The sequence below is a fragment of the Salvelinus fontinalis genome, chromosome 41, assembly GCF_029448725.1.
Source record: "Salvelinus fontinalis isolate EN_2023a chromosome 41, ASM2944872v1, whole genome shotgun sequence".
Classification (NCBI taxonomy): Eukaryota; Metazoa; Chordata; class Actinopteri; order Salmoniformes; family Salmonidae; genus Salvelinus; species Salvelinus fontinalis.
The window spans coordinates 8,766,406-8,778,905 of record NC_074705.1 but is presented as its reverse complement, the minus strand read 5'-3'; the positions used below and the strand labels follow the sequence as shown (position 1 = coordinate 8,778,905).

At 43.9% G+C, this 12,500-nt stretch overlaps 1 pseudogene; it reads right to left on the bottom strand.

Moving 5' to 3' along the window:
• The window catches only part of LOC129840642 (TRAF2 and NCK-interacting protein kinase-like), a 64,572-nt pseudogene that overhangs the window by 36,017 nt on the left and 16,055 nt on the right, over window positions 1–12,500 (bottom strand).

The following is a 12,500-nucleotide window of genomic DNA, read 5'->3' as shown; positions in this document are numbered from 1 at the left end:
CCACCCTGCTACCACGAAAAGACTTCCACCCTGCTACAATACAGCGGGTAAACGCAAGTATTTCCCGTGACTGTGCCTCAAAACCAAATGTTTTCCTGGCCCACCACTCCACCCTGGACTTGAACAGCCTCTATGACCAGGTCCACCACTACAAGGCAGCAGTGCCCACCTTTGCCCGGACTCTAAAGGACATCGCTCTCAAAGCAGCCCCAACACTTCACACAGGAGCAACAGCTCAAGAGACACCCTCCAAGACCTGCAGGATCCTCCCCCTGGACCTACACATAGAGGACCCACGCCAAGAGGACTTACATCCAGACCACAGCACCCCCAAACACATTCACACCCCCACCCCAACCAATCAACACCCCCCCACATCAACCATGCCCACACCCCATTTAGGCCCCCTCAGATCAGACCTATGCCACTCCTGCCCACCCCATGCACCCCACCCCCGCAAAGAGGGCATCAACATGGAAGTCACACATACGCCCAGGTAGTGAGCGGGCAAACAGGCCCAACCCCCACTCTTACACTCGCACAAGCCAACGGCATGTACCAGATGCTCAGCAGGCTCTGCTCACACTTACTGGCCTGAGGCCAAACCACGACCAACAACATTGAACACTTTATGGAACAAAAAGCCTTCACTATATCATCCTGGAATATCCAAGGCCTGAGGTCATCGGCCATTTGTAATGTCTTTATTGTTTTGAAACTTCTGTATGTGTAATGTTTACTGTTCATTTTTATTGTTTATTTCACTTTTGTATGTTATCTACCTCACTTGCTTTGGCAATGTTAACACATGTTTCCCATGCCAATAAAGCCCCTTGAATTGAATTGAGAGAGAGAGAGAGACAGAGAGAGAGACATAGAGAGAGAGAGGGAGAGAGAGAGAGAGACAGAGACACAGAGAGAGAGACAGACAGAGAGAGACGGAGAGAGAGAGACAGAGAGAGAGACAGAGAGACGGAGAGAGAGACACACAGACAGAGAGGCAGACAGAGAGAGAGAAGGGTTACCACACACACACACACCTGTGCACGTACGCATGCAGGCACACATGGATGCAAACACACACACACACACCCATAGCTGGTCGTCGATGCCAGGAGGGTTCTTCTTGACGAAGGCACCGTAGTAGGTAGCAATGTTCCGATGATGGCTGTACTTCTTCAACATGTTGATCTCTCCTTTAATCTCCTCTTCCTCATCCTGGAACACACACACACATTACAATGATGCTCACACATATGCACCTTAGAATGTGTGTGTGTGTGTGTGTGTGTGTGTGTGTGTGTGTGTGTGTGTGTGTGTGTGTGTGTGTGTGTGTGTGTGTGTGTGTGTGTGTGTGTGTGTGTGTGTGTGTGTGTGTGTGTGTGACTTACCCCGGTGACATCCATGACCTTGATGGCTGCAAGTTGCCCTGTCTTGACATGACGACCCTGAGACAGATAGTAGATAATTAGTTGATGACCTAAGATTAAAGGAAAGCTCCACCCTAAAACTATCTTTGGTATTTGTTTCATTAGACCCTTGTTTACATAGTCTCAAAATGTTTTGCTTTTTCAGAAATCACGTTTTCAAGATATGTAACTTCCAAAACGCATATGATGCATCATATGATGCAAAACGCGTCATACGGGGATGACTTCTCTATTTTGAAAGTTACATATCTTGAAAACGTGATTGCTGACAAGTAAAACATTTTGTGACTATGTCAACAAGGGACTAATGAAACAAATACCAAAAGATAGTTTTAGGGTGGAACTTTCCTTGAATCTTAATGACCTAATGTTGATCATTAACGAGAATAACAGCAGGAAATAGGCAAGGGGGAAATAGTTTTACTTGAATGATCCTAGATCTAGGAAAGAATAAAGAACAGAATCAGAATAGAAGAGACATTAATGAAGAGAAGAGGGGAGGAGGTAAGGGGAGGAGGTAAGGGGAGGAGGGAAGGGGAGGAGGTAAGGGGAGGAGGTAAGGGAAAGAGAGAAGGGGAGGATGTGGGGAATTAAGTAATGAATAGTCACAGGCCAATGAGCTACCACTCCGACTCATACAGGCTACAGTAGAGTCCATAAGTTTCACCACACACGTGCGCACGCACGCACGCACGCACGCACGCACACACACACACACACACACACACACACACACACACACACACACACACACGTTGGTGGGGTGTGTGTCAGCTCTCATAGCAAGGAAAGCCCTTCTCTTCCCTAAGCCGACTCATTCAGAATGTAAACCGCCGTTCCTTTTTTCATTCGTTAATTCGTTATTCTCGCATGCCTTCCTGACCTAGATCTGCTGTCTCAAGCCTCAAAGCACCAACCAGCTGACGAGTGTGTGTGTGCGCAATTGCTTGTGTGTGTGGGTTTGTGTGTGTGTGTGCGTCCACTGCCAACTCCATTATACAGATCCCCTCAGACACATTTACTATGCAGGACACTTCCTGTCCGTAGCCTAGCAACAGGCCTAGCTGTTCAACGTACAGTGGTCAACACACACACACACACACACACACACACACACACACACACACACACACACACACACACACACACACACACACACACACACACACACACACACACACACACACACACACACATCAGGAGAGGAGAAGAAGTGAGCATTGTCCTGCTAGGGGTGAGGGGGTGAGGGTGATGGGATGGACAGGATGACTGAAGGTTGGGGGCTATTTTTCCCCATTTCCATGACCACAGCAATCTCTTCCCCAGAGGAGGGAAAGATGAAAAGAAACCACTTTCTCCCTCCCTCCCTCCCTTCCCCCTTCCATTCCTCCCTCCGTCCTGCACTGACTACCCAGTCTAAGAAATGCATACTGTTTGCATATTGTGCCACACAAGCACACACAAACACATACAAACAAACACACACACACACACACACACACACACACACACACACACACACACACACACACACACACACACACACACACACACACACACACACACACACACACACACACACACACACACACACACACACACAGACACACACACACACACACACACACACAAACACATACAAACACATACAAACAAACACACACACACATACATACACATACACACACACACACAGACACACACACAAATGCACGCACGCACGCACACACAAACATACAAACACACACACACATACAAACACACACACACACACACACACATACAAACATACAAACACACACACACACACACACACAAATACACACCACTCTCCTCTCTCCATCCCAATGTAAAATCGCGGGTTGACACATCTGACACATTCCAAAATGTAAACATCCCCCCGCCACAGCTACACACCAAGCCCCCATCCTCCTCTTAGAACCCACACATCCTCCTCTTAGAACCCACACATCCTCCTCTTAGAACCCACACATCCTCCTCTTAGAATCCACACATCCTCCTCTTAGAACCCACACATCCTCCTCTTAGAACCCACACATCCTCCCCTTAGAACCCACACATCCTCCTCTTAGAACCCACACATCCTCCCCTCCCCTCTCAATCCTATATGAAAAGAGCAACTCGCTCTCCATATACAGTTGAAGTGTGAAGTTTACATACACTTAGGTTGGAGTCATTAAAACTCCTTTTCAACCACTCCACAAATTTCTTGTCAACAAACTATAGTTTTGACAAGTCAGTTAGGACATCTACTTTGTGCATGACACAAGTCATTTTTCCAACGATTGATTACAGACGGATTATTTCACTTATAATTCACTGCATCACAATTCCATTGGGTCAGAAGTTTACATACACTAAGTTGACTGTGCCTTTAAACAACTTGGAAATTTCCAGAAAATGATGTCATGGCTTTAGACGCGATGTACCTGTGGATGTATTTCAAGGCCTATTTTCAAACTCAGTGCTTCTTTGCTTGACATCGTGGGAAAATCTAAAGAAATCAGCCAAAACCTCAGAAAATAAATTGTAGACCCGCACAAATCTGGTTCATCCTTGGGAGCAATTTCCAAACGCATGAAGGTACCACGTTCATCTGTAAAAACAATAGTACGCAAGTATAAACACCATGGGACCACGCAGCTGTCATACTGCTCAGGAAGGAGACGCGTTCTGTCTCCTAGAGATGAATGTACTTTGGTGAGAAAGGTGCAAATCAATCCCAGAACAACAGGAAATGACCCTGTGAAGATGCTGGAGGAAACAGGTACAAAAGTATCAATAGCCACAGTAAAACGAGTCCTATATCGACATAACCTGAAAGGCCGCTCAGCAAGGAAAAAGCCACTGCACCAAAACCACCATAAAAAATGCCAGACTATGGTTTGCAACTGCACATAGGGACAAAGAGTGTACTTTTTGGAGAAATTCCCTCTGGTCTGATGAAGCAAAAATAAACTGTTTGGCTATGATGACCATCGTTATGTTTGGAGGAAAAAGGGGAATGCTTGCAAGCCGAAGAACACCATCCCAACCGTGAAGCACAGGGGTGGCAGCATCATGTTGTGGGGGTGCTTTGCTGCAGGAGGGCCTGGTGCACTTCACAAAATTGATGGCTTCATTAGGAAGGAAAATTATGTGGATATATTGAAGCAACATCTCAAGACATCAGTCAGGAAGTTAAAGCTTGGTCGCAAATGGGTCTTCCAAATGGACAATGACCCCAAGGATACTTCCAAAGTTGTGGCAAAATGGCTTAAGGACAACTTAGTCAAGATATTGGAGTGGCCATCACAAAGCCCTGACCTCAATCCTATAGAAAATATGTGAGCAGAACTGAATAAGTGTGTGCGAGCAAGGAGGCCTACAAACCTGACTCAGTTACACCAGCTCTGTCTGGAGGAATGGGCCAAAATTTACCCAACTTATTGTGGGAAGCTTGTGGAAGGCTACCCGAAACGTTTGACCCAAGTTAACCTGTTAAAGCTGGGGGCGCTGTTGTCACTATTTATGGTAATCGTGTAATTTTTGAAACGGCTTCCTACAAAATTCTTGATCGTACAATATGCATATTATTATTATTATTGGATAGAAAACAGTCTATAGTTTCTATAGGAGTTGAAATTTTGTCTCTAAGTGGAACAGAACCCATTCTACAGCAATTTCCCTGACATGGAGTCAGATTTCAGAAATTTTGGCCACTGTTCTGGAGTCAGTTTTAAAGCCAATGTTATTCCTATGAGTATACGGACACTGCTTACGTCTTCCCCTGGATGCCTTTACGTGATGACGATTTGAATGGGGTCGATTGCGCGTTCACAGGCACTATAAATTAAAAAACCCTGTAGCTAGTAACTCTTTTGGAGCTGCGTCATGCGCGTGGAGGACACCGACCCGCACCTGTTCCAAGCATTAGTGTTGGGAGTAATCTTTCTCCGGTCATGTTAAGACTCGTTATAGGAGTTAAAAACATCATAAGGTAGTTAATTTAAAGCGTTTTATAGCAATTTATCTCCGTTTAGTGCGATTTTGGGACATTTATTTCTGAAACGCTGTGAATCGCTGGGCACGCTTCCAGTTCATCCCGAACGCAGTTGGCATTTCCACATGGCAAGAGGACAGCTTTCCACCAAAAGACGATTAGACCCAAGAAAGGATCCTTTGCCCAAGATACTGATGGAAGAACAGCTCAAAGTAGGAAATTTTTATTATGATAAATCGTGTTTCTGTCGAAAAATGTTAGTGGCTTAGGACGCCATGTTTTTTGACGTAGCTTCGCTTGGCGCAAACTGTATTGAAAAGTAAGGATAATTTAAAAAATGTAATTCCGCGATTGTATTAAGAATTAAATTGTCTATCAATCGCTGTCCACCCTATATTTTTTAGTCACGTTTATGAGTATTTATGTATACGAGTAGATCACTGTCTAATATGGCGCACGGACATTTTCTCACCAGCTGGGCTACATTTCTCATTGTCTAACCATGATTTTGGTGGCTAAATATGCACATTTTCGAACAAACTGTATATGTATGTTGTAATGTGATGTTACAGGGGTGTCATCTGAAGAATTCTGAGAAGGTTAGTGAAAAAAATAATATATTTTGGCGATGTTTACGTTATCGCTCACTTTGGCTAGAATCAATGCTCTGGTAACGTTTGCATATGTGGTATGCTAATATAACGATTTATTGTGTTTTCGCTGTAAGACACTTAGAAAATCTGAAATATTGTCTGTATTCACAGGATCTGTGTCTTTCGATTAGTGTATGCTGTGTATTTTTACGAAATGTTTGATGATTAGTAGTTAGGTAAACACGTTGCTCATTGTAATTATTCTAGTCCATTTGTGACGGTGGGTGCAATTGTAAACTATGCCAGCTACCTGAAATATGCACATTTTTCTAACAAAACCTATCCCATACCATAAATATGTTATCAGACTGTCATCTGATGAGTTTTTTTCTTGGTTAGGGGCTATAAATATCTTAGTTTAGCCGAATTGGTGATAGCTACTGGTGTTGGTGGACGAATAAAAGATGGTGGATTATGCTAATGTGTTTTTAGGTAATAGATTTACATCTTTACATATTGTGTCTTCCCTGTAAAACATTTTAAAAATCGGACATGTTGGCTGGATTCACAAGATCTGTGTCTTTCATTAGCTGTATTGGACTTTAATGTGTGAAAGTTAAATATTTAAAAAAAATATTTTTTTTGAATTTCGCGCTCTGCCTTTTCAGTGGAATGTGGGGGGGGTGTGCCGCTAGCGGCACCCTCATCCTAGACAGGTTAACCTAGATGTAAATCTATTAGCTAAAAACACATTAGCATAATCCACCATTTTTCTTTGTCCACCAACAACAGTAGCTATCACTAATTCGGCTAAACTAAGATATTTATAGCCCCTAACCAAGAAAAAAACTCATCAGATGACAGTCTGATAACATATTTATGGTATGGGATAGGTTTTGTTAGAAAAATGTGCATATTTCAGGTAGATGGCATAGGTTACAATTGCACCCACCGTCACAAATGGACTAGAATAACTACATAGAGCAACGTGTTTACCTACTTACTAATCATCAAAAATACACAGCATACACTAATCGAAAGACACAGATCCTGTGAATACAGACAATATTTCAGATTTTCTTAGGTGCCTTACAGCGAAAACACAATAAATCGTTATATTAGCATAGCACATGTGCAAACATTACCCCAGCATTAATTCTAGCCAAAGAGAGCGATAACGTAAACATCGCCAAAATATATTATTTTTTTCACTAACCTTCTCAGAATTCTTCAGATGACACCCCTGTAACATCACATTACAACATGCATATACAGTTTGTTCGAAAATGTGCATATTTAGCCACCAAAATCATGGTTAGACAATGGGGAAAGTAGCCCAGCTGGTGAGAAAATGTCCGTGCGCCATATTAGACAGTGATCTACTCGTATACATAAATACTCATAAACGTGACTAAAAAATATAGGGTGGACAGCGATTGATAGACAATTTAATTCTTAATACAATCGCGGAATTACATTTTTTAAATTATCCTTACTTTTCAATACAGTTTGCGCCAAGCGAAGCTACGTCAAAAAACATGGCGTCCTAAGCCACTAACATTTTTCGACAGAAACACGATTTATCATAATAAAAATTTCCTACTTTGAGCTGTTCTTCCATCAGTATCTTGGGCAAAGGATCCTTTCTTGGGTCTAATCGTCTTTTGGTGGAAAGCTGTCCTCTTGCCATGTGGAAATGCCAACTGCGTTCGGGATGAACTGGAAGCGTGCCCAGCGATTCACAGCGTTTCAGAAATAAATGTCCCAAAATCGCACTAAACGGATATAAATTGCTATAAAACGCTTTAAATTAACTACCTTATGATGTTTTTAACTCCTATAACGAGTCTTAACATGACCGGAGAAAGATTACTCCCAACACTAATGCTTGGAACAGGTGCGGGTCGGTGTCCTCCACGCGCATGACGCAGCTCCAAAAGAGTTACTAGCTACAGGGTTTTTTAATTTATAGTGCCTGTGAACGCGCAATCGACCCCATTCAAATCGTCATCACGTAAAGGCATCCAGGGGAAGACGTAAGCAGTGTCCGTATACTCATAGGAATAACATTGGCTTTAAAACTGACTCCAGAACAGTGGCCAAAATTTCTGAAATCTGACTCCATGTCAGGGAAATTGCTGTAGAATGGGTTCTGTTCCACTTAGAGACAAAATTTCAACTCCTATAGAAACTATAGACTGTTTTCTATCCAATAATAATAATAATATGCATATTGTACGATCAAGAATTTTGTAGGAAGCCGTTTCAAAAATTACACGATTACCATAAATAGTGACAACAGCGCCCCCAGCCTCAACAGGTTAAACAATTTAAAGGCAACGCTACCAAATACTAATTGAGTGTATGTAAACTTCTGACCCACTGGGAATGTGATGAAAGAAACAAAAGCTGAAATAAATAATTCTCTGTACTATTATTCTGACATTTCACATTCTTAAAATAAAGTGGGGATCCTAACTGACATAAGACAGGGAATTTTTACTAGGATTAAATGTTCGGAATTGTGAAAAACTGAGTTTAAATGTATTTGGCTAAGGTGTACGTAAACTTCCGACTTCAACTGTACCTCTGGGCCTGAAGCCTGGGATTATCCTAGCAGCCCAACCCAGCCATGGTGAGCCCTGAGCGGGCAGAGCAGCATAATCCAGGCCCGTGCTCTGGAGCTACACAGGCGGTGTATAGTATATACTCTAAAGATAAGACGTGCACAAATATGCACACGTAAACACAAGCAGGCACACACACACACACACACACACACACACACACCGCAGTGTGAGCTGAAGAGCCAGGTTCAGCAAATCAGTGTTTCACTCCAGCAGTTCTGGAGGTCAAATTAACAACAGAGGAGATTTACAGAGAAAGAGAGAGAGAGAGAGAGAAAGACAGAGAGGGACAGAGAGAGAGAGAGTTAAACATAAATTAGGCAAAATGTCAAAATTAATCAAATGCAGTCGGAAGGAATGAGAGAGAATAAGGATGGAGAAAGGGATACAGAGAGGAGAGGAGAGAACGCTAAGGAGACTAGAAAAGGAGAGGAGAGAAGGCTACAGAGAGGAGAGGAGAGAAGGCTAAGGAGAGTAGAGAAGGATACAGAGAGGAGAGGAGAGAAGGCTAAGGAGAGAAGAGGAGAGAAGGCTAAGGAGAGAAGAGGAGAGAAGGCTAAGGAGAGGAGAGAATGCTACAGAGAGGAAAGGAGAGAAGGCTAAGGAGATGAGAGGAGAGGAGAGAAGGCTAAGGAGAGTAGAGAAGGCTACAGAGAGGAGAGGAAGCTACAGAGAGGAGAGGAGAGAAGGCTACACAGAGAAGAGGAGAGAAGGCTAAGGAGAGGAGAGAAGACTACAGAGAGGAGAGAAGACTACAGAGAGGAGAGGAGAGAAGACTACAGAGAGGAGAGGAGGCTAAGGAGGGGAGAGGAGGGAAGGCTACAGAGAGGAGAGAGGAGAAGGCTAAGGAGATGAGAAAAGGCTAGAGAGAGGAGAGAAGGCTACAGAGAGGAGAGGAGGCTACAGAGAGAAGAGGAGAGAAAGCTACAGAGAGAAGAGGAGAGAAGGCTAAGGAGATGAGAGGAGAGGAGAGGAGAGAAGGGTAAGGAGAGGAGAGGAGAGAAGAGAAGGCTAAGGAGAGGAGAGAAGGCTACAGAGAGGAAAGGAGAGAAAGCGACAGAGAGAAGAGGAGAGAAGGCTAAGGAGAGGAGAGGAGAGGAGAGAAGGCTACAGAGAGGAGAGGAGAAGAGAGAAAGCTAAGGAGAGGAGAGGAGGCTAAGGAGAGGAGGGGAGGTTAAGGAGAGGAGAGCAGGCTAAGGAGAGGAGGCTAAGGAGAGGAGGCTAATGAGAGGAGGCTAAGGAGAGGAGGCTAAGGAGAGGAGGCTAAGGAGAGACATCACTAATCCTGTCTCTCTCTCACACTGAAGTCATTATCGATATAAGGCTAATTGACCAAGGGAGGTCTGGGTGAGGGGTGCATTGTGGGTAAGTGGAGCGTGTAGCCTCGGGGGAGGAGTGGCCTAATGAACACACTGTGGGTTTGAGTGTCCTTAGCATCATGACTCATGGTAGGTGAAGAGATAACTATCTTTAAAGTTTTTCCACGGAAAAGGAAAGGGGAGGGAGAGAGAGAGAGAGGGGAGGGTGGGAGAGAGAGAGGGGAGAGAATAGCAAGGAGAGGGAAAAGAGAGCCGTAGAGGACAGGTGAGATTAGGTAAAGGAGTGGTGTTCGTCCCACGGCGCATAATCCCAAACTAATCCACATTTGATTAAGACCCGCCCCTTTCCCTAATAACACAGTTTCCACTCCAGTTCTGTTTTAAATGGACCATTAATAGTCAGAGATGCACAAACCAGAAGAACGTCATGTACACACTGTACTACATACTGTACACCCACACACAGAGATCACTCTGCGCCTGCTTGCGTGCGTGTGTGAATCCAACTCTAAAGTGTCGTGTGTGTCTTCTATTTTTAAATACTGGTATTGACACAAACTGATGTGGTCAACCAACACATAAATCCATCAGTCCTGTTCTCTGTGCACGACCGTGTCTCTCCTTAGGCAGTCAGAGTTTACAGTAGAACACAACAACTCCAATAGCCCCTTTCAAATATTCTTCAAGCAAGGGGAAAAGAGAGAGGGGGAACGACGAAAAGAGAGAGAGAACGATGAAAAGAGTGAGACAGAACGATGAAAAGAGAGAGAGAGAATGATGAAAAGAGAGAGAGAGAGTGATGAAAAGAGAGAGAGAACGATGAAAAGAGAGAGGGGGGACGACGATGAGAGAGAGAGAGAACGATGAAAAGAGAGAGAGAGAACGATGAAAAGAGAGAGAGAGAACGATGAAAAGAGAGAGAGGGAACGATGAAAAGAGAGAGGGGGAACGACAAAAAGAGAGAGAGAGAACGATGAAAAGAGAGAGAGAGAATGATGAAAAGAGAGAGAGAACGATGAAAAGAGAGAGGGGGAACGACAAAAAGAGAGAGAGGGAACGATGAAAAGAGAGAGAGAGAACGATGAAAAGAGAGAGAGAGAACGATGAAAAGAGAGAGAGAGAACGATGAAAAGAGAGAGAGAGAACGATGAAAAGAGGGAGGGGACGACGAAAAGAGAGAGAGAGAACAATGAAGAGAGAGAGAGAACGATGAAGAGAAAGAGAGAGAACGATGAAAAGAGAGAGAGAGAGAACGATGAAAAGAGAGAGAGAACGATGAAGAGAGAGAGAGAACGATGAAGAGAGAGAGAGAACGATGAAGAGAAAGAGAGAGAACGATGAAAAGAGAGAGAGAGAACGATGAAAAGAGAGAGGGGGAACGACGAAAAGAGAGAAAGAGAACGATGAAAAGAGAGAGAGGGGGAACGATGAAAAGAGAGAGATAGAGGACGAAGAAAAGAGAGAGGTAGAGAACGATGAAAAGACAGAGAGGGGGAACGATGAAAAGAGAGAGAGAGAACGATGAAAAGAGAGACGGGGAACGACAAAAAGAGAGAGAGAACGATGAAAAGAGAGAGAGAGAACGATGAAAAGAGAGAGAGAACGATGAAAAGAGAGAGAGAGAACGATGAAAAGAGAGAGAGAGAACGATGAAAAGAGAGAGGGGACGACGAAAAGAGAGAGAGAGAACGATGAAAAGAGAGAGAGAACAATGAAGAGAGAGAGAGAGAACGATGAAAAGAGAGAGAGAGAACGATGAAAAGAGATAGAGAACGATGAAGAGAGAGAGAGAACGATGAAAAGAGAGAGAGAACGATGAAAAGAGAGAGGGGGAACGACAAAAAGAGAGAGAGAGAACGATGAAAAGAGAGAGAGGGGGAACGATGAAAAGAGAGAGATAGAGAACGACGAAAAGAGAGAGAGGGGGAACGATGAAAAGAGAGAGAGAGAACGATGAAAAGAGAGAGAGAGAACGATGAAAAGAGAGAGAGAACGATGAAAAGAGAGAGGGGGGACGACGATGAGAGAGAGAGAGAACGATGAAAAGAGAGAGAGGGAACGATGAAAAGAGAGAGGGGGAACGACGAAAAGAGAGAGAGAGAACGATGAAAAGAGAGAGAGAGAACGATGAAAAGAGAGAGATAGAGAACGACGAAAAGAGAGAGAGGGGGAACGATGAAAAGAGAGAGAGAGAACGATGAAAAGAGAGAGAGAGAACGATGAAAAGAGAGAGAGAACGATGAAAAGAGAGAGGGGGGACGACGATGAGAGAGAGAGAGAACGATGAAAAGAGAGAGAGGGAACGATGAAAAGAGAGAGGGGGAACGACGAAAAGAGAGAGAGAGAACGATGAAAAGAGAGAGAGAGAACGATGAAAAGAGAGAGAGAGAACGATGAAAAGAGAGAGAGAGAACGATGAAAAGAGAGAGGGGGGACGACGAAAAGAGAGAGAGAGAACGATGAAAAGAGAGAGAGAACAATGAAAAGAGAGAGAGAGAACGATGAAAAGAGAGAGAGAGAACGATGAA